At 42.5% G+C, this 18,735-nt stretch overlaps 1 protein-coding gene across 1 annotated transcript in view; it reads left to right on the top strand.

The window, feature by feature from the left end:
• igsf11 (immunoglobulin superfamily member 11) overlaps positions 1-18,735 on the top strand; it is a 68,357-nt gene that overhangs the window by 18,887 nt on the left and 30,735 nt on the right. The gene's annotated exons all lie outside the window — the stretch shown is intronic.

The raw sequence follows: 18,735 nt of genomic DNA, 5'->3' as shown, positions 1-18,735 counted from the left end.
GTCTCTTTTTACTTTATGTTTCGTTCGTGTTCTGTCGCTCCTCTGTTTCGCTTGCCGTTTACTTTCTCCTCCAGTTCCTCGTTTTGGAATGCGTATTTCTTTCATTGTCGACCGTGCCCTTTTATACAACTCCTCCACTTCATACTACTCAATCTCAACGTGACAGCTCTCATGTCCTTCCCTCCTACTCCTCTCCATCACTTTTTCTTTAGGAGGCACTTGCTGCTTTACTTCCAGCATTCTGGGTGGCACCACACACATCGCTCCACATCCATTTGATCCTTCTTTCTATTTGTAACAACGCACACACATTCTTCACAGCATATCAAATCCTAATCGTTGTTTCCAACGTAGACTATATCCACTGGGGAAATCCTTTCATACACACTAGTAAGCATGCAGGCTACACATCATTCCCAGAAAAAGTACTTATCAGGATTGACTTGCACCAGTGGGATCCTGCTGGATGGAACTGTACCTTGACAGAAATGTTCTTCTTGCATCTTGTGGATTTCTAATGTCCTTCCCAAAAGACAGTCTTTAAGTAAGTTGAACGATGTCTGATTCATTGGCACAAAACACTCCCCAAAAAGGTCAAATAAAAGGAGAGCACAAATCATACAACGAAATTACATGACAAAGTGTACTTCAAATGCATTAGCTTCAATAGTACCACCATAACCGGGTCTTTTTCAAAAAATATATTCAGAGAAAAGCACATACTTGAACAACTGCCGTCAATCAAAAATCGCAGGGCACACGTAGACGAACAACCATCTGCGCTCACACTCACACCTAAGGACAATTTAGAAGGTTCCATTAAACTGCCATGCATGTTTTTGGAATGTGGGCGAAAACATGAATACCCGGAGAAAACCCACACAGGTGTGGGGAGAACATGCAAACTACACACCGGAAGTCTGGAACCAGAATCGAACCTCTGTACTGTGAGGCGGAAGTGTTACCTAGTCAACCGCTGTGGCACCCTAAAATATACCGTAGACAGTAATGACGTCATCAGTTCCCTGACGTCAGCCACGTCCAGCACACAGCTGGATTAACAAAGAACGAATGGATTAGTGAGTGTGAAAAGAAGTCAGACAGAAACAGACTGACGAAGCACGGTGACGCCGCTGTTTACTGATAAAGCAGGACATGTTATACAGATAATGATTAGACGGAGATTGTTATATTTTGGCTGATAGGCTAATACCATCACAAAACCAGAAAACATGCACAGAAGGGTATACACGTGGCGGAAAGGAGCTTGCCTTTCCCTGTCCCGTGCCTCATTTCTTCCCATGATTGCCAGCTGTTCCATTTACGCTAAAACTGCAGGTCTCTGCTGGTCTGAACTGCTGTCATTTCCTGCTAATAGGTATTTTTGCCATTTGCCTCAGAGTCCCACTTTGCTGCAATGTCATTACTTTACAGTTCCTTCATTCCATGACTGCTGCGGTGGTTTTTAAAGATTCGAGTATTTGAACGTAATGACGTGCCCTATTTCTGCGATGTAATGTAAGGCACGGCCCGCGTTACGATCGGAATGTTCATAATTGAAATGCTGAATAGACAGCTCAGGCTAATCAGCTTAGAAATGTAGTCCACACTCAATGGATAATAAAGAGGATCGTGCCACTGAAGAGGCTGTTAACACCCCTGAAATTAGACTTGGCGTACTATGATCTGAGTACAATTGATGGGTAGGGAAATTAAGAAGGAGACAGAACAGCAGGAGGTGAGAAGGCGCCATAATCGTCATTTGTTCTCATTTTTCACAAGGACAGCATGAAAGAACCAGAACAAAAAATAGTGAGTTGAGATTTTAAATGAACAAACTGCCAATTAAATACACGTTCGAGGAAAAGACTTGCAAAAAGTTGTTTGCAACCACTTGTTGTTGCAAACACAAAACACTTGTTTTAAATTGAAATCAAATGCATATCCTTAAAGGTTTACCTTGTCATTCTCAGGGCATTGAAACACGTTTCGTCAATTTACGCAGGTTATTTAAAGGACAGGACAATCCATGTTATGAATGACAGAGGTATTAGAATATTTAGCAATATTTACCAAATACCTTGGTTTAAGCTAGCACAGATCTGATTGCTCATTTCATTTAGCATTAGCATTAGCCTACTAGCTTGAGAGTGCTACAACCTAGTTGGGTTTGAATTATTTGCACTGACAGATACCTGTTTAGCTGTCGAAGGACGAGAACCGTTGAAAAAAAAAAAGACCACCTGAGCACTGCAATTTGATTCGGCTTGAAATGATGACAGACTGACGATGACGGACATGTGCGCACGCCGCTGACAAATGATGGACTTACAAAATTTTGCTAATGGCCCACCTCTGAAAATCACCCGTGTCGGGATATGTATTTTTTTATGTCCACTTTATTGTCACATTTGGATCAAAGGCTTACTGTATCTAGAAATAGTTTCCGGTAGTTAATGCCTTTTTTTAATTAAGCTTTGTCAAAAGTTGGTGAAGTGAAATGAGCGTGTTTGAAGAAGAATCCTCGTGGCCGAAACTCTGAAGACATATGATTCACCTACACTCACACACGACTTGCCTCTTACTTCACCCACCTTCCATTGTAAAACAATTATTCATTCATTGAAAGGAAAATACAAGAATGGACAACTTGGTCGAGTGTTTTGGAACAGTGAACAGATGGCTACGAATGGTAATGAGCTGGAAGAGGTGAGGGTGGCAAGTTGGATATGTTTCTGTGATTGACAAGGGGGAGAGCGGTGAGAAGGAGCAGCTGTCTTCAGATGTTGGCTTGGGCTCCGCTCCGAGTCACGGCATTCAGACACCCAGAGGAGTAACCGAATGCTCACGTCTTAGCTCACAGACGGAGAATGTGGATCTGACAACTTGAAATATCTTTTTGGAGGTGGATTTAGTTTGTATTTCAGAATTTTGAACCACATATATTACGCTCCTCCCAGTGCAGAGGAGCAGGCTTCAATTTCGGCTCCGGCTTTCCTGTGTGGAGTTTGCATGTTCTCCCTGGGCCTGTGTGGGTTTTGTCCGGGTATTCCGGTTTCCCCTCACATTCCAGAATGATGCTTGGCAGGTTAATGGAACACTCCAAATTGTCCGTCGGTGTGATTGTGAGCGAGGACGGTTGTTCGTTCACGTGTGCCCTGCGATTGGCTGTCAACCGGTTCAGGGTGTCCCCTGCCTACTGCCCGAAGACGGCTGGGATAGGCTCCAGTACCCCACAACCCACTTATGGAACAACACAGTGTCAGATTAACTTCTAGACATGTCGACCCCAAATGATCAAATGCACAAAGTCGAGAATTTTGTTGAAATCTGTGACATGGGTTTGTATTTCATAAAAGCTCGCCAAGATCCTTGTAGTTGATATGTGAGAGATGCTGGTTGAAACGAATACACACAGCTTGACGCCTCATTGATCACACAGCTATTTGTTTTTGAAATGATCTAGGCCATGCTGTCGTTCTCATGCATTATTCAGAAAATATCACACTTTTCCCCGTTGGAAGAAGTAACCTATCGTCTGTGTGTATGTGTGTGTGTGTCGTACTTTTGGACATCAGCCCAATCACTGCTGTTTTGATTTACTTGGTGGTTCAGAAGTTCCTTATTATTGGCAGATATGTCAGAAAAAAAGATTTGATTGGAAGCCACGCACCACCACGGAGTCTTTCAATATCATGGCGAATAAATGACATTTAAGGTGAGGTCCTTTTTGAAGTTATATGCACTGCTCGCGTGCCACATAAACTCCTCTGCTCGCTCAAGAAGAACTCATTACTCAGTGCGGCAGCTATCTTGTTTCTAATTTTTTTGCGGGGTGGGTGAAGGCCACTGGATATATTTTATTTACATCTCTGTGAATAATTCAGAGAAAGTGTTCTGTGATGGAGCGAGCTAGCTAACTGTCTACCAGCTGTGACTGGTTTGAGTTATTCTAATGATCCTGCTCACCCCTATATATGCATTGGTTGCATGCCTGCAGGCTTGGATGTTGGTGCGTCGACGTTGAAGATCCACTTGCAGCCCCGACTGGGACTTGTAAAGGAATCTGAGATTTAGTTTTCCAATCCTACCCTCCCTTATTCAGCTCGCCCAGGTTGTACATGGTGTGATGAAAGCGTGTGATCATGCCCAACTGCTCAAAGATGTATTGCAGCAGCAGCCTTTTGTCTTCTCCTTTACATGTGTCTTTTTTTTTTTTTTTTAACAGCAGAATCCCTCCCGCCTTGCCTTTCTATCATGCTACCCACTCGACGCCCTGTTTCATTCAGTCCTTATCTTGATCTTGTCATGTCAGTCTTTTTGTTTTGCTCTCGGCCCCAGCTGGAGTGAAGGGCGTTTCCCTCCAGCAGGCGCACCTCTTCCACTTTTACTAATCAAGCCTGTCATGTATTTAAGGGCAGCCAATCTGCCCAAGTCAGTGTTGGTCTGTTGGTCCTTGAAGTGTTGTTCTCTAGACCTCTGGATCTTGTTCATGGTCATTTTGATCTCTCAGTTCCTTGTTTGGTATGATTAAGACTTTTTGATCTTGGTCTTGTTTGTTTGTGTAAATTGGACTCTTGTCATTTCGTTTGTACTCTCTGTGTTACTTTACATTGCCTTTTGCAAGCGTTTTTTGTCTATGCCTTGTTTTTCCATGGTTCCTTGTGACCAGTGGTTTTTGTTTGTACTTTGTCGGTGTGTTTTCTGTTTAAAAAAAAAACAAAAACGTTTTTTGTTATCGCCGTCTGTCTAATCCTAAAACATTATTCGATTTGGTTTCAAACGTAACCGATCTTGTCATCGCTTCACCGCTGACCACAGCTACTTGAACAAAAAAGCAGTTCAAAAACAAGTCTCAATCTTTACCACTGAAGGCGTTTTCTTGTGTGAATGAAAAAACATCTACTGGTCTTTGTATTCAGTTATCTCTGAAGATGTTCAAAACAAAATCCCCTTCAGAAGATTGTGCCTCAAGTCCAATTGATGAATGTTGTTGAGAAGAAAATACTTTTTTTTTTCCATCGTCGGAAGGAATTGAGTCAAAATCATCTGCGATGAAAGTGTTGGAACTGGGCCTCAAAGAAACTGCAGTTACACGGGCTTTCTCAAACACACACACACACATCCCCACTCTCCCCATGGCTCCAAGATCCCCTCCTTACTTCCTCTGATCTTCTGAACATCAATCCCTCATCCCTCAGAGCAAAAACGAGAGGAAGGGAGATGACAAAAAATGAAATGACAGATTACTACCTCCTATATATAGAGTGGGTCTTGTGCCTCTTCGCTTATTTATCTTCTCTCATTGCCCCCAAGCCATTGGATACACCTTGTAGTTCGCAACTGGTGATGCAAATCGACCCGCTTTCTCAACCCGCAGTACAAAATTCAACAACTTGTCTTTGTAAATTGAACTGAACATAGTGATGGTTTCATAGAGTTTCCAAAGGCTGCAAAAAAAATCCCAAAACTACTGTTGAATGATGTCTTTTGGTACTAAATAAAGAATCTCAATAATATTGAGAGATAATTGTTTCATTGAATCACTACAGACGATTTACCAAATCCACATTTGGATATCCTCTTTTCGCAACTGTCCAATTGGCTGCCAAGTGTTCATATCGACGATGCGAATCAGTGTTTTTATGGACGCTTGATGAGAAACTGAAAGATCTCGCCTTTGCACAGCTATGACACACAAGGATGACACTCAATGTTTATTTCTGCTGGATTTCATCACTGCAGTCCCAGTTGCCGCAAACATTTGAAAAGTGTCTTGAACTTTACTTTGCCGTTGTCACACTTCAACCTTTTGTCTTTAAGTAGGAAAATGTTTTTTTCAATGGTATCGTATTAAAAAAAAAAAAAAGTAACACTAACTTATGCCGGAAAGACTACACGTTTCCAATGTAGTTTTTTTTCTCTGCTCTATTCCTTACATGCGTGCCTGCATATATATTTCATTTTACACCGGGATGCAAAATGGTGTGGGCAAAGGAAGGGAGAGACAAATTGAACCCACGAAGCCATTCCTTTCATGCTGAGAGGAGAAGGAGAGTTCAGTTATAACAGAGTTGACATCCCACTTAATTTGATACATTACTGCATGAGGATGCCTTATTGTTGCCACCTGCAGGAACTGGGCCAGCAGCAGATCCTCATGATGGACGCATGAAAGCCAATGTTGACTCCAGTGGCCCTCACAACCATTTGGCACCGTATTTGTCAACAAGTTGAGAAAATTTGTCGTGGAGGGTGTAACTAAATGTGAGCCATTTGCGCTCATCACAGGTGAACAAGCAAGCAGTCTGGCATGGCATGTGTTCAAACCATTCTAATGGCAAAGTGGCGAAATTCGGCGATGACTCAGTATCACGGTGCGGGGGGTTGGACACGACCCTCCCGGTACCAAACAAGAAATCATCTGCTGTTGCAGAGGAATATCGGTTTGTTCGAGGTTCAAAGTTAAATGTCATACATGATGGTCTCTTCATGAGACTATTTCATCCTATCAAAAAAAAACAACAACAGTTTGTGCTTTGTGAACCTACCGCATCAAACATCAAATTTGATGAGCACATCTCATCAAATTCTTCCACAGCTCCAACTTACACCATTTTTGAGAGTTTTCTTTTTTTTTTATTTTGACCAAATATAATCTTGCGCGATCCAGATTTTACAAAGTGATATATTTATGGGTGTTCACAAAAAAAATCCACCTGTTGCTGGACCTAACCCTTAATTCATAAATAGTACTTAATGTATAACTATCAGATCCTATTGTATTATTATATTCATATTATTTTGAAAACCTGATGTGCTAGAGAAGCAGAACGAGGGCAGGTTAGAATCTGCAAAATCAATTGAAAAGTGCACTTGTATCTCTGATTAAAAATAAATAAAGAAAAACAACAACCCAAAAAAAAAACCCCAGCTGACTTTAATTTTTGGTGAGCCGGTTCCCATCCACAGTCAATATGTTCACTGAGTAAGGCAAGAAAAGACCAACATGATGTCGCTGTTATGTTTCTGACATCTGAGCATGCTCAAGGGACAATCTGTCCGTCCGCCGTGCCGTTGAATTGCTCACACAGCGTGCATACACCAAAGACATCTGCTCAGTGACTCAACAATTTTGTCTCCTACGAGTTGGCAAGTTCAAGTTCAAACTGATGGTTGCAGCCACTTTGTCTTGGTTTGTTTGCTTTCATCATTAAGATAAAGTTCAAAGTTCATCAATAAATGTGATTACAGCCCGTTAGTACATTCATGCCTAACGTATACTGTCAAATATTTTACTTTTCAAGAGTGGGTACAAACTGTTAACTACTGCTTTTCATCTTCGTGTTTATCATCCGCATTACATCTTATTTTATATATATATTGCGCGTCGTCCCGCACGCGGTCTGTCCTTCCGTCTGTCCCTTTTCAAAACGTACCTACTTCACTGCGCCGCTGCGCGCCGCCACTGCGCCGCTCAGGCAGTGGCTCACTACGATCGCGCGGGCATCTTAGCGAAAAAATGTTGTCTACCCACAAGCATTGCAATAAAATTGTTAGTTATTTAGTAGAGCTAAACATCTCTTTATTTTCGCGATAAGCAATGAAGATGAACAAAAAGTTGAACCAAGCAACAACACTTTTGTGGGCCGAAGGCCCACCTTACCAGCCTTCCGCAGGAACTAGCTGATGAGCCGCCCGGAGCTAGTTTCTTTCTATTCTGGTATTCTGAGGTATGCGTATTCTGATACAGTATTTGGCCGAATATAATTCCGATAACATACTTTTTTTTTTAAAGATTTGAATTACAGGAAGAACATTTTTACAATGCTTTCACCTTTCAACCGCAATTGAAATCACCCGATTTATTTGGTTGGTTGTTTTTTAACGTTTGAACGTTAGATCGTTGTCTTATGTTATAATTGTGATTGCAAAGCTATTCCACCTTCAACCACTTTTCACAACCACCCTCTTTTCCTCTGCTATTAATCATCACCTGGCCACAAGCAACTGGGTGCAGCACAAGGTGACCAACACCACTGTAGCTAGGAAATGAGAAAGGGGAGGTCGGTGGAGGCTGCAAGGCAAGGCTGAAGAGAAAAAAAAGCAAGGGTGAAGGGCAGTAGGTTGTGTAGGCAGCACAAAAAGTGAGACTGTGAGGGGATCCATCTACAGGACTGTCACAACGGGTGGGAAATCCTGAAGGTGAGGCGTGAGTTTTGTGTGAAACCTAGACAGGTTCCCAAATCACGAGCTTATTAGCGCCTGGTCTGGAAACTCTGCAAAACGGAGCCGCTCTTGTTGCTAGGCTCCAAATGGTTGCGTCGGAGTGACACTTTGAAATACGTCTCCTGTCACCTTCGGGGGATATGAAGTGTGATCCTTGAGTTTAGTTTGTAGGATTTGTCCTTTGAATACCCGATGCTCTAAAAAGAAGGCAATTACTTATCTGGCTCACACGCACAACCTCATCGTGATGTCAACGTGGCCTTATCAAGTCGTTAAGTGTGGGAAAGAGAGAAGTGTCGGTGTGCCAAAGCACCTACAGAGCTCACAACTGTATGTGAATGTTCGGTATAATGAGCGCATTGGTTACGCTGGAGGCCTCGAGATGTAATTGTGAGCGCTTCAAGCATGAAGCGTCTGTGCAGCGGCATCGTAAATTGGGGCTTGCTCTTTTGCTGTATGTGGTCTCGGAAAAGACAATAACACCTGGATTTTTTTTATTAGTGGTATTTCTGTTTTGTGAGATTCTCCCCTGTGACATGTACCGAATATAATGCCAATGCTTTAAAATGACCTCATTCATCATTTGTTCGATGTATTGAGGTTGTGTATTGCAGAGCAGGAGATGACCTAACCGATGCTCGTTTTGCTCGAGTTTAACGGCCCGTGTGTGTTGCAGAAGAGGAACCGCTACATTCATCACACGTGCACTCAATGTATTTGTGTTGCTTGCATCGTGCCGCAAAAACGAGACTTGTCCAAGCGCCATAAAGACAGGTTCAACAGCAGTGTAGTCGTTTTATTTGCTAGTATATGAAAGCGAGTCCACGGAGGGCCAAGCCAGCCATCTATCAGGTCTCTGCGTTAACGACGGCGTTCTTGTTCAGCATTATGGCAAAGGCCAGGAGGGAGGAAAGAAAGGCAATGCGTGTAATTCAACCGCCGCCTTCACCTCCTTTCTATGCTCTAGTAAGTGGCGAGGGGATGCTGTGTAGTGAAGGCTATTCTGTTTGACAAACTATTGGAATTCGAGGCCGCTGGACTTTAGTTTCTATGCAAGGGTTTGTTCCAAAGACTGATGGTCATAGTTCCATTCCATGACACTTTTTTCCAATTTAGCCGGTATGTTTATCTACAACCTATCGCCTTATATCAACTTAATGTTGACCATATTACATCACGTTATTCTTGTTGATGTCTGTTTTAATTGTTAAAGGAAACTGATTGGACGTTTAAATCATAACGCTGCTGGATATAGGTGGGCTTTCAACCACATCATCTGAGAGCTCACTGATATCTATTCTGCAAAAGTCTAGATGGAGATGGAGGATTTATTATTTTTTTTTGAAGAGGAAGTTTTTTTTAAAAAGAGGCGAACCACTGCTCTTGCCTTTGCCCTCCGGTGTTACTCTGGCACAGTCCAACACAGACGGCGTGTGAGCAGTCATTTTCCTGATGTCAACCGCAGCTGGCCTGCGCCATGCTAGATTCATGCCATTATTTGGAAGAAGTGGAAAAATGCAACAATCAAAAACGCTCAAAATCAAAACCAAAATGTTGTGCAGGTTTTAAACCATCAATGTCTTTTATTGTTGTATTCAGAATCGAGCGTTTTTTTCATTTGCTTTTTTTTTCCATGTAGTTTAATGTTAAATGTGTGCAGAGTTGCTTGTGTGTTTTCTGGTTTTTGCACTTGGCTGCGTGCGCGTTAGGAAGAATGCGAGTAACTGAATGTGCAGTAACAAGAGGGAGACTGCGGCTCACGCTGCGATTGATTGATGGAAAGAATAAAGGGAGCCTCGAGGCCTTTTGTTTATATCAGTGGCTGCTCAGTGTCAGCTTGTACAGTGGCTCCCACCACCGATCCAATTAACAACGCGTCCTGATAGCCTCCTATCCAAATTGAAGACCGTAATACACAGAAAAGTTTTTTGGGCTTATTGAGGTTGATTTCTGCCACATCGCTGGCTTTTTCATTGCATGTTTGCTTGATCATAGGCCATTCGTAGTGTACTGCGCAGCAGTGTGTGTATGAGGTACTTAGCAACCACACACACGCACGCGCACACCTACATGGACACAAGATCACACATTCGTCTCGCTCGCTTCGGGCATTTTTTTTCTGCTTGGCTTGCGTAGCTTGTCCTCTTGTTGGCAAAATGGCTTCGGGTTGCCTTTGTGATAACTATACTCGTTGCTGGCCCAACTTGTGCTGTCCATTTCTCAGATGCAGGTTGTCTGCAAATTAATACTAAAGCATATTTGGCAGCTGATGAAGTGTGGCAACAACATGCCCCCCCCTTACCTGTACCCCCGCACACCCACGTTCATCAGACCTTGTGTAAAACCGTCGCAGCTAAAAAATCACTTTTCTTGAAACAACACCGAGCAGAAGGACTGATGATGATGATGGGACATATCGTCTTGCCTGCACGTTTGGCTTGCTCGTATTGGATGTTCTTGGATCAAGTCCTTTTAACCCAAATACCAAAACAAAACAAAACAAATCTGAAATCCACCCAGGGGTAGAATTAGCACTTTCTATTGTGAGTTGTTATCACTTTGTATGTAATTCCGCTGCGAACAGATGCTCAAGTCTATTTGCAGCTTACTCCATATTTGTCTCCCAACTTGTTAATGCGGTGTGAAGTTTACTTTCTCAGTCTAAGGAAGTTGTTCTGGAGCTTGCAAAGCGACATGAGTCAAAGTGAAGAATTGGGGATGTTACGAAGCATGAGCTGTGAGTGTTTTAAAGGATCTACTTGAGCTTTGTCCTCAAGGGTCCTTGTATATTATTATTATTATTGTTATTTGTGCTATTTGTGTGTTTGTGTGCGCCTCCGCAAACGTATGGTGTGATGCCGAGAATGTGGTGGGTCATTCAACATCACATCACAACTCACCAAGTCGTTTGAAGCGCATATCTGTTCAGTGGTGACACTCAGGTGCGTAGCTGACATTTGATCTTTCTAATATCCCGACAATTACATTTGAAAATAATTCAGCATCCTTCGATCCGGAACTGCAGCTGTTAAAATACCTCTTGAGTTATTGGACATCAGATAAAGCATCTAACACATGATGTTGGTTATTTCTGCTCCTTATATACACTAATAACCTTATTGTGCAACATGCATCCTGACTATAGCACTGTTACAGTGTCCTTGAGCAAGGCACCGACCCAAACTTATTGTTTGTGTACAATCATCATTGCGCATGTTCTCTGTCGTTTCCCCAAAATATGCAGCAGACTGGAAGACATTCATTATAATTCATTCATTCATTCATTTTCCGACCCGTTTATCCTCACAAGGGTCGCGGGTGGTGCTGGAGCCTATCCCAGCTGTCTTCGGGCAGTAGGCGGAGGACACCCTGAACCGGTTGCCAGACAATCGCAGGGCTCACAGAGACGAACAACCATCCGCGCTCACACTCACACCTAGGGGCAATTTGGACTGTTCAATTAGCGTGCCATGCATGTTTTAGGGAATGTAGGAGGAAACCGAAATACCCGGAGAAAACCCACACGCATTATAATTGAAACTTTAAAATGAGCATTCACCTCAATCATGTAGCCTTTACTCACCTATTAGCCGAATATATTTGATTGTACAATTACTTGTGTGACACCTCAAAATGCGGATGCTATTTCCACACAGCAGCTGTGGCATCTGAGCGGTTATTTTCAGAGTTTTACGCGCCAGGCTGGGTAATAGAAACCAATTTAGTTTACATGTGTGGGGGATTTGCAAGAAGAGGAGAAGGTGCGAGAGGCTTCTTTGGCCCCAGTGAAAGTGAGGATGAGCTCAAGTTTCCGGTGCTAGTAAGTGAAGCGGCTATTCCAAGAAACGATACAGTATACAGTTTCATCTTTGTCATGTTTAAATGCCAAGCCAAGTCCTCCTCCTGTGTGTCTTTCAAAGACTCAGTTCTAAATCCAACCCTTCTCCCAGACGTCTCCGCATACCGCTGGATTCAAGTGTCTCAAACGCGCATCTCACATTGGGTTCCGTCTTACGCAAGATGAGGTGGATAGCGAGTACGTGAATAAATCACTCGGCGGCTACAAAATGAGGTGCACCCGCATATTTTCCGCAGCTCTTTCTAGGAGCAATTCTTTTTCACAACCCGCATGTTAATCATTTTCCAATATCTGTACAACTAGTGGAAATGAAAACCCAGCCTGTGACATGACGTGAAGTATTTTTTGAAAACGATCCAGTTATGTTGATTTTTTTCGATTTGAAAATGTGCTCTGATGTCAAGGTGGGATCTTCGCTTTCGAGTTTGGACATCAATTCTTCTCATAGTCGCTGTATGCATCTTTGGTACTCAACCCGTATTTACCTTCTTATAACTTGTCCATTAGCTGATATCTCCAAACAGGTTTTTAATTTTATCATTCCTAGTTTAAACCTTCAATATTTGAAATTAAAAACATCCAAATTGATGCGTTCGCATCCCTGAGGCTTAACTCGGCACGTACGCTGCACGGGTCATCAAATCAAATAGAACGTCACTGTTTTCACTAATGAGCCAAATATGTTTAATAAAGAGCCTTTAATACGCATCCTATTCCCGCCAGAGAAGACGCTCATGAGTATGCGGAAGAAACCAACGAGGCAAAAATAATTAGTTTCTTCCAGTGATCACCCGGCGTGTTACTCATCTTAGATGGAACTGGGAATAGATAAATGGCTTTCTTACCAGTCCGACAGCCGCGCAACATGACACGCACTACATGGCATGTTAATTACCAGAAGAATCTATGAGTCTGCACTTAGAATCATATGCGCTATTATTCATTACCTCTCTCCAGCTGTGTGATCATGCCAAAGCCTGAGCATAACCGAACACAATCGGGTGAAAGACGACCGCATTAAAATCAGTGGTGGTCAGGTTAACAAGCAGTCAGAAGCTCTATTTTGTGAAGATGCCCTTTCAAGCGCAGGATGTTGAAATGATTCTATGTCAATTAATACTCCCCCCCACCCTGAAACGATAACTTTTTTGCCACGCGATGTCTTTCTCCCTTTCGCTCTCCTCAGTGAAGATTTTTGACAGAATTGAAGAATGATAAGTTGAATAAGTTGAAGTCATTTGTCCTGATTTGACGCAGATTTAATATTTAAGTTGTGATTGAGGAAAGTATTGGTGATGATGACCTAACGGGATGGTGATTTGTTCAGTCGACGCATGTCATGCACGACTTTAAAACGTAACGTTTTTCTAAGTGTGAAAAACGTTCACCTCTGTGAAACGTGAAAAACGCTCTTACTGCCTTCTCACGTTGTCTGCTCTTAGCATTCTCGTGTTGAGCCCCGATGAAAAAACATAACCAGGAAACCGATGTCTCCAAAGGGTACACCAAATTCCCGTGCCAGATGCTAACATCGTGCATGCTGTCATAACTGAACAGTGGTCATTAAAAATCGGTAAAAGTACTCCAAAATGAAGATTGTCCGATAATTTTAGCGTCTCAAGTTGATAACAGTGTGACTTCGATACCGGTGCTTATATGACATCAGTGTATGAACTTGTTGCCATGACAACAATGTGCTAATTGGAGTCCCTATGGACGAAATACCGGGAGTGACATTGATGAATAAAAAAATTATGAAGCTGTACTTGACTTGTGCTGCACTAGGAGCTCATTTTCTGTGCTTCGGTCGGTATTTTGTACGTCTGCATGTGTATCTCACTCGGTGAGGTAGCAGACATTATGCGCATCACGTCACTACCAATTAAGCCCCTGCTTACCGAAGCCCCGTTAAGTGTAATTTTTCACAGGCTGTCGTGTGAAATCTCCAGGATTGGATAGAAATGACATCAGCTTTGTATTCAGAAACCGCATGACTCAAAGTCGTATCTTTTCTCCTTTAGAGCATTTTCTTGCAGTTGCTCACCTAACGAAGGAATGTCTGATCATGTTAGCGCGCGGAAAGTACCGTCCACGCAAATCTGAGTGATAACATACACAAAATGCGGGCCTTTTTTGGGGGGATGGGGGGGGGCACCAATGCAGCACTGTGTATTGCTACCTGTTTATTTTTCTGTCTTTCAGTCAGTTGATGTTGAAAAGAACACCTGCTACAGTGTCAACAGTGTATAATTACACTACGTGGAAACTAAGCTAAGTCCCTCCCTCAAGAGTGTGTATTTAGAACGTCTAAGTGTTTATCTCCAGGCAGACATCTAATAGCTTCTTACTTAGCATGTGTTATCCTCGGCCTTTGCGGTTCTTGTGGGGAGCTGTCATGGGATGCGTTGGGAGCGATGCATCAATTAAACCTCAGCACTGGGTTGAAAATGATCCCCGACTTAAGGTCTGAATTACAGCCACTCGGGGGATCCAGACTACTGTATGGGGAAAGTGAGCGAGTGAGTGAGTGATGTGGAGATGCGCAAGCTCCCTCGCTGCCCATCTTTAAAACCCGCCTCGAAAGTCACTCGTATTCTTTGGCATTTGACTCAGCATGACTCAGATCTGGTCTTAGTTTTACTGCTTGGTGCCTTCTTCCATCTTTGTTACTGATTTATTGCTTTATTATTGTACATATGTTAGTTGCTCCATGTACAGCACTTTGTATGCAGAGATGGCTCTTTGAAAGTGCTCTATAAATACAGTTGAGTTGAGATAACCGCAGTCAAAATTGTTAGTTTGGCCCGCGTGTATCTTGACTTCAAGTCAGCATTCCGCCCTGTGGACTTTTCTAGGATCTGTCTACTTTGTGTTTTCAAATACTTGCACTAGAATTTCTTTTATTCTTGTATTTTCGCGTAGCAGTGTGCTACTTTGTTGACTCGGTCTGCATCATGTGCTGATCATCCCCCCCTGCCTCTCCTCAGGACTAATGTCTCCTTTCACCACGTGAGAGCATGGAGTTCGGTTTAAAGATTGACTTTGGTGTTTTCTAACTCTGACAAGTCCCAACTGCCTTATGAGGTACATCGGCACGATGTGATCCGATGCGGTACAGGAACATATTAAAATGATTTTTTTTTTTTTTTTTTACAACGATCAGAATTTAGTTTGACATTAACAGGACAATTTTGAAGCACCAAGAAAATCATTGTCAGCATGAAAGGTACCAATTTGGCCAACTTAATTGTAAAAAGTCTTCGTTGCCCCTTAAACTCTTCAAACGTGAACCTCCCTCCACCACTTCCAGTGCTTCCTTTTATCTTCACAGTCGCTTGTTCTTGTATGAATGAGGTGGGAAAAAACAGCTGCACCACCCCAAGCGCGATATCAGAGAACTGGTTGAAACTAATTGGTATTCTAAACTTGTGCGAGCTCTCCCGAGGCAAAACTTTCTCCATGAAACGATAGCGGAAAACCAACCAAACTTCCTTTTCTTGTCCATCTAAGCAATTTTCTCTGATCACCATTGTGTAGGGTGAGGAAATCCTACCTCTCCTTACCATCCCTATAACCGCTTGCCGCTTTTTTCTTCTTCCTTAATGGCTCCGCTGTTTGCCTCATTTCCTTATCTGAGTCCAAAATGAACACTCTTTCTAGGACTATCCCCAAGACAAGACAAGATGTAGGTATAAGTTTCAACCAGGGTCACCCATTCATTACCCGCCCATGACAGTTCTGTGGTGCCGATGTGGGTCACAGCTCTTACAGTGTTCTCCGATTTTTTTTTCTCTCTCCCTGACCTTCTTCTAAAGGGCTTCGGGAGGAGCTGCAGTCATTGCGGTGGTGGGTTGGGGGAAAGGGGGGGGGGTGTTCTCACTTAATTGAACTTGTCCAGTCACCATTTCTTCTGAGATGTCTCAATAAAATTTCCGTGTAAATTTAGGCTCGTGTAACACGGCCACACGAAGTGCTTCAACGACGGGTCTTTCATTGATTCTGCAGCTCTTTACGGAGGCCCATCAAACTGATCCACCAGCGTGCGCCACGCTGCTTGATTTCCTCTGTGCCACGAGACACTATTTTATGCGCGAAAAGTCCCTGTATGGAAACAGATTGGTCCTCGCTTTCTGTTAAGGTATGTAGACAGCAAAGTAATGATGACTTCATTAGGCACAGTCCCCACGTGGGACCAATGAGAATCCAAAACAAGTGCGCAGAGGCGCGGCGGTGCACATTTGAGCCATTTGCTACACTTGCAAAGGGACACTGCAGATCTTAATGATCTCATATAATTTTGTACCAAAGATTCCCATCGGAGAGACAAAGGCAAAATGGAACATTTCACCAGAGATCTCTCAATTCCTCTTCTGTTGAGACAATGAATGCTGATAACGATTGCCCTCACATTATATGCTGATTTAAGCTCATTGTCTCACAAGGGGGCATATCCTGTTCAATGGCAATTAGACACAATTGTGCCATTTCAAGCCCGAGTAGCCAACCTTCTATCCATCATCCGAACCGCTTATCCTCACAAGGGTCGCTGGTTACCAAGATGCTGCCTTGGATTTGCTCAACCATGTCTGTAACAGGATGTTCAAACGTTATATAGGGCATCGTTCTGTATTCTTGTGAAAATTATAACCGTGAGGCGGTATTTCCTCTTGGTGTGAGCGTGTGGGGAGTGGGTGATCCATTTGAGAGATTGGAAGGTCTTCATATCCACGTTAAACACATGAACACATGAATCATTCAGAATGTGAGCCTCTCACTATAATGGGTGCCTCATCTCACACCACTCTCTCAATCTCTGTCACCAGCTCCGTTTTCACATCTGTGTGCACACCATGCTGGCGCTCCAACGCCTTTTCCTCCGGTTTCCGAATTCTACATTAATTCAAATTATGAAAGCAATGAACAACATTCAAAGAACGTCAACATTTCTGTTCTTCAGTTTGGTCGACAACCTACCCGTTGTCAGGTACAGAGCTCCGTCACTGACGGACTGTTTTGCTGACAAATGACTGGAAATGTAAGATAAGAAAAAAAACCCCTGATGGATTAAGCATCAACAAAAGTGGGATTTTGTCCGTCACTGGTACGGGTCAGTACCGACGGACCTTCTCAGTCTGTCGCTGATGAGCTCCCGTTATACTGGTGACATATTACATAATTATTACATATGACAATTTGAAATTTTGGTTCGGCATCATGGAACTTGACATGCTTGATTTTGTTTCGCGGGCCACATAAAATGGCATGACGGGCCAGATCTGGCCCCCGGGCCTTGAATTTGACACCTGTGCTCTAAATGCATACCCATTTCTGGGCATGTACGGAAAAATGTTTGTTTGCAGCTCCAAATATGAATGTGTCTGAACTTATTCCAGGTCAGCCTGTCAGTCCTGTCGAATACAGAAGTATTTTTTCCGTGTATTTTTGGTGTGCATTATTTATGGTTTACTTGTCAAATGGCATGTTGGGTGTTGTGTAGAGATTTGTCAACAGACTTGTCTGTGAGACAGACCAAAATAAAAACCCAATGACATCTCTCAGTGAAATGGAATCTTTTATAGTCATTGAGGGAAATCCTCAGGAGGTTTTCAGAGTAAAAGTGCTGAAAGCTGCCATACAAAATGGACCATTTATGTCTCACATGCAGCACAAACTGAAGACAAACCATCCTGCAAAAAGCATGCTGGTGTTTGCTCAGTGTTCATACTCGCCAAAGATGCAATGTAAAAGAGAGCATTAATTTATGATAGTTTTTACATCAGTATACAACCAAAGTAAAGTCAAATATAATCAAATTAATACAATGAACATGACCATTACCACCGGCACTACTTGCAATAACTTGTGCACATTTCCTGGCTGACTACTTTGGATCATGAGTTTGAAGATCATTTAGTTAACTGTATTATTATTAATATTGTTGTGAACTGAAGAATATAAAGACTTTTTTTTTTAAATTAATAAGCTTTGAGTCTCGATACAGTTTCAGAGCCCCCTCTGCAACCTACAAATGAAGTTCAACACGACATGCTTCCTTTGTATTACAAGCAGTCGTATGGAATTTTGCCTTCTCTCAATAATCGATTAAAAAAAAAAAACTGCATCCACACCATTTTCAAATCTGGCCCAAAATGTATTATGTCCTTGCTTTGTCCATGCCCTTTCGTCGTGCCGTGACCAGTGTAAAAAAAATGTGATTCAACATATAATATGAACTTAACATATACGATATGTACAGCTCGCTGTAATTCCAACTTGTGTCTTTTGCTGCCTGAACATATGAATTTATGTCTCATCAATAATTCAAAACCAAGGAAGAGTGCTGCAGGTTAATTCAGTCTCTGAAATGCTCCTTCATGCGTGCTCAACATTTCTATAAATTAATTCAAATAATGTAAAATTCAGGGGTCGCAAAAGGTTCGGAGAGAGCTCATTGATCAACTATAGTCCATTCTATACGTTTAAAAAATATACTTTTGGGGTGGAACGATTACAATCCTGCTTGGATGTCATGGAGTCCGTCGTGAGAGGAAATACATTTGTTTTGCCGTTCTGTTGAAGTTTGAATGCCCACTGAATTTGAAATTACACACCTCCTCAACTACGCAAACGCATGCAGATTAAAGCTC

The sequence above is a fragment of the Hippocampus zosterae genome, chromosome 10 (genome assembly GCF_025434085.1).
Source record: "Hippocampus zosterae strain Florida chromosome 10, ASM2543408v3, whole genome shotgun sequence".
NCBI classification, from domain to species: domain Eukaryota; kingdom Metazoa; phylum Chordata; class Actinopteri; order Syngnathiformes; family Syngnathidae; genus Hippocampus; species Hippocampus zosterae.
The sequence above is the reverse complement of the archived record's forward strand: the minus strand, read 5'-3'. Positions and strand labels throughout refer to the sequence as shown.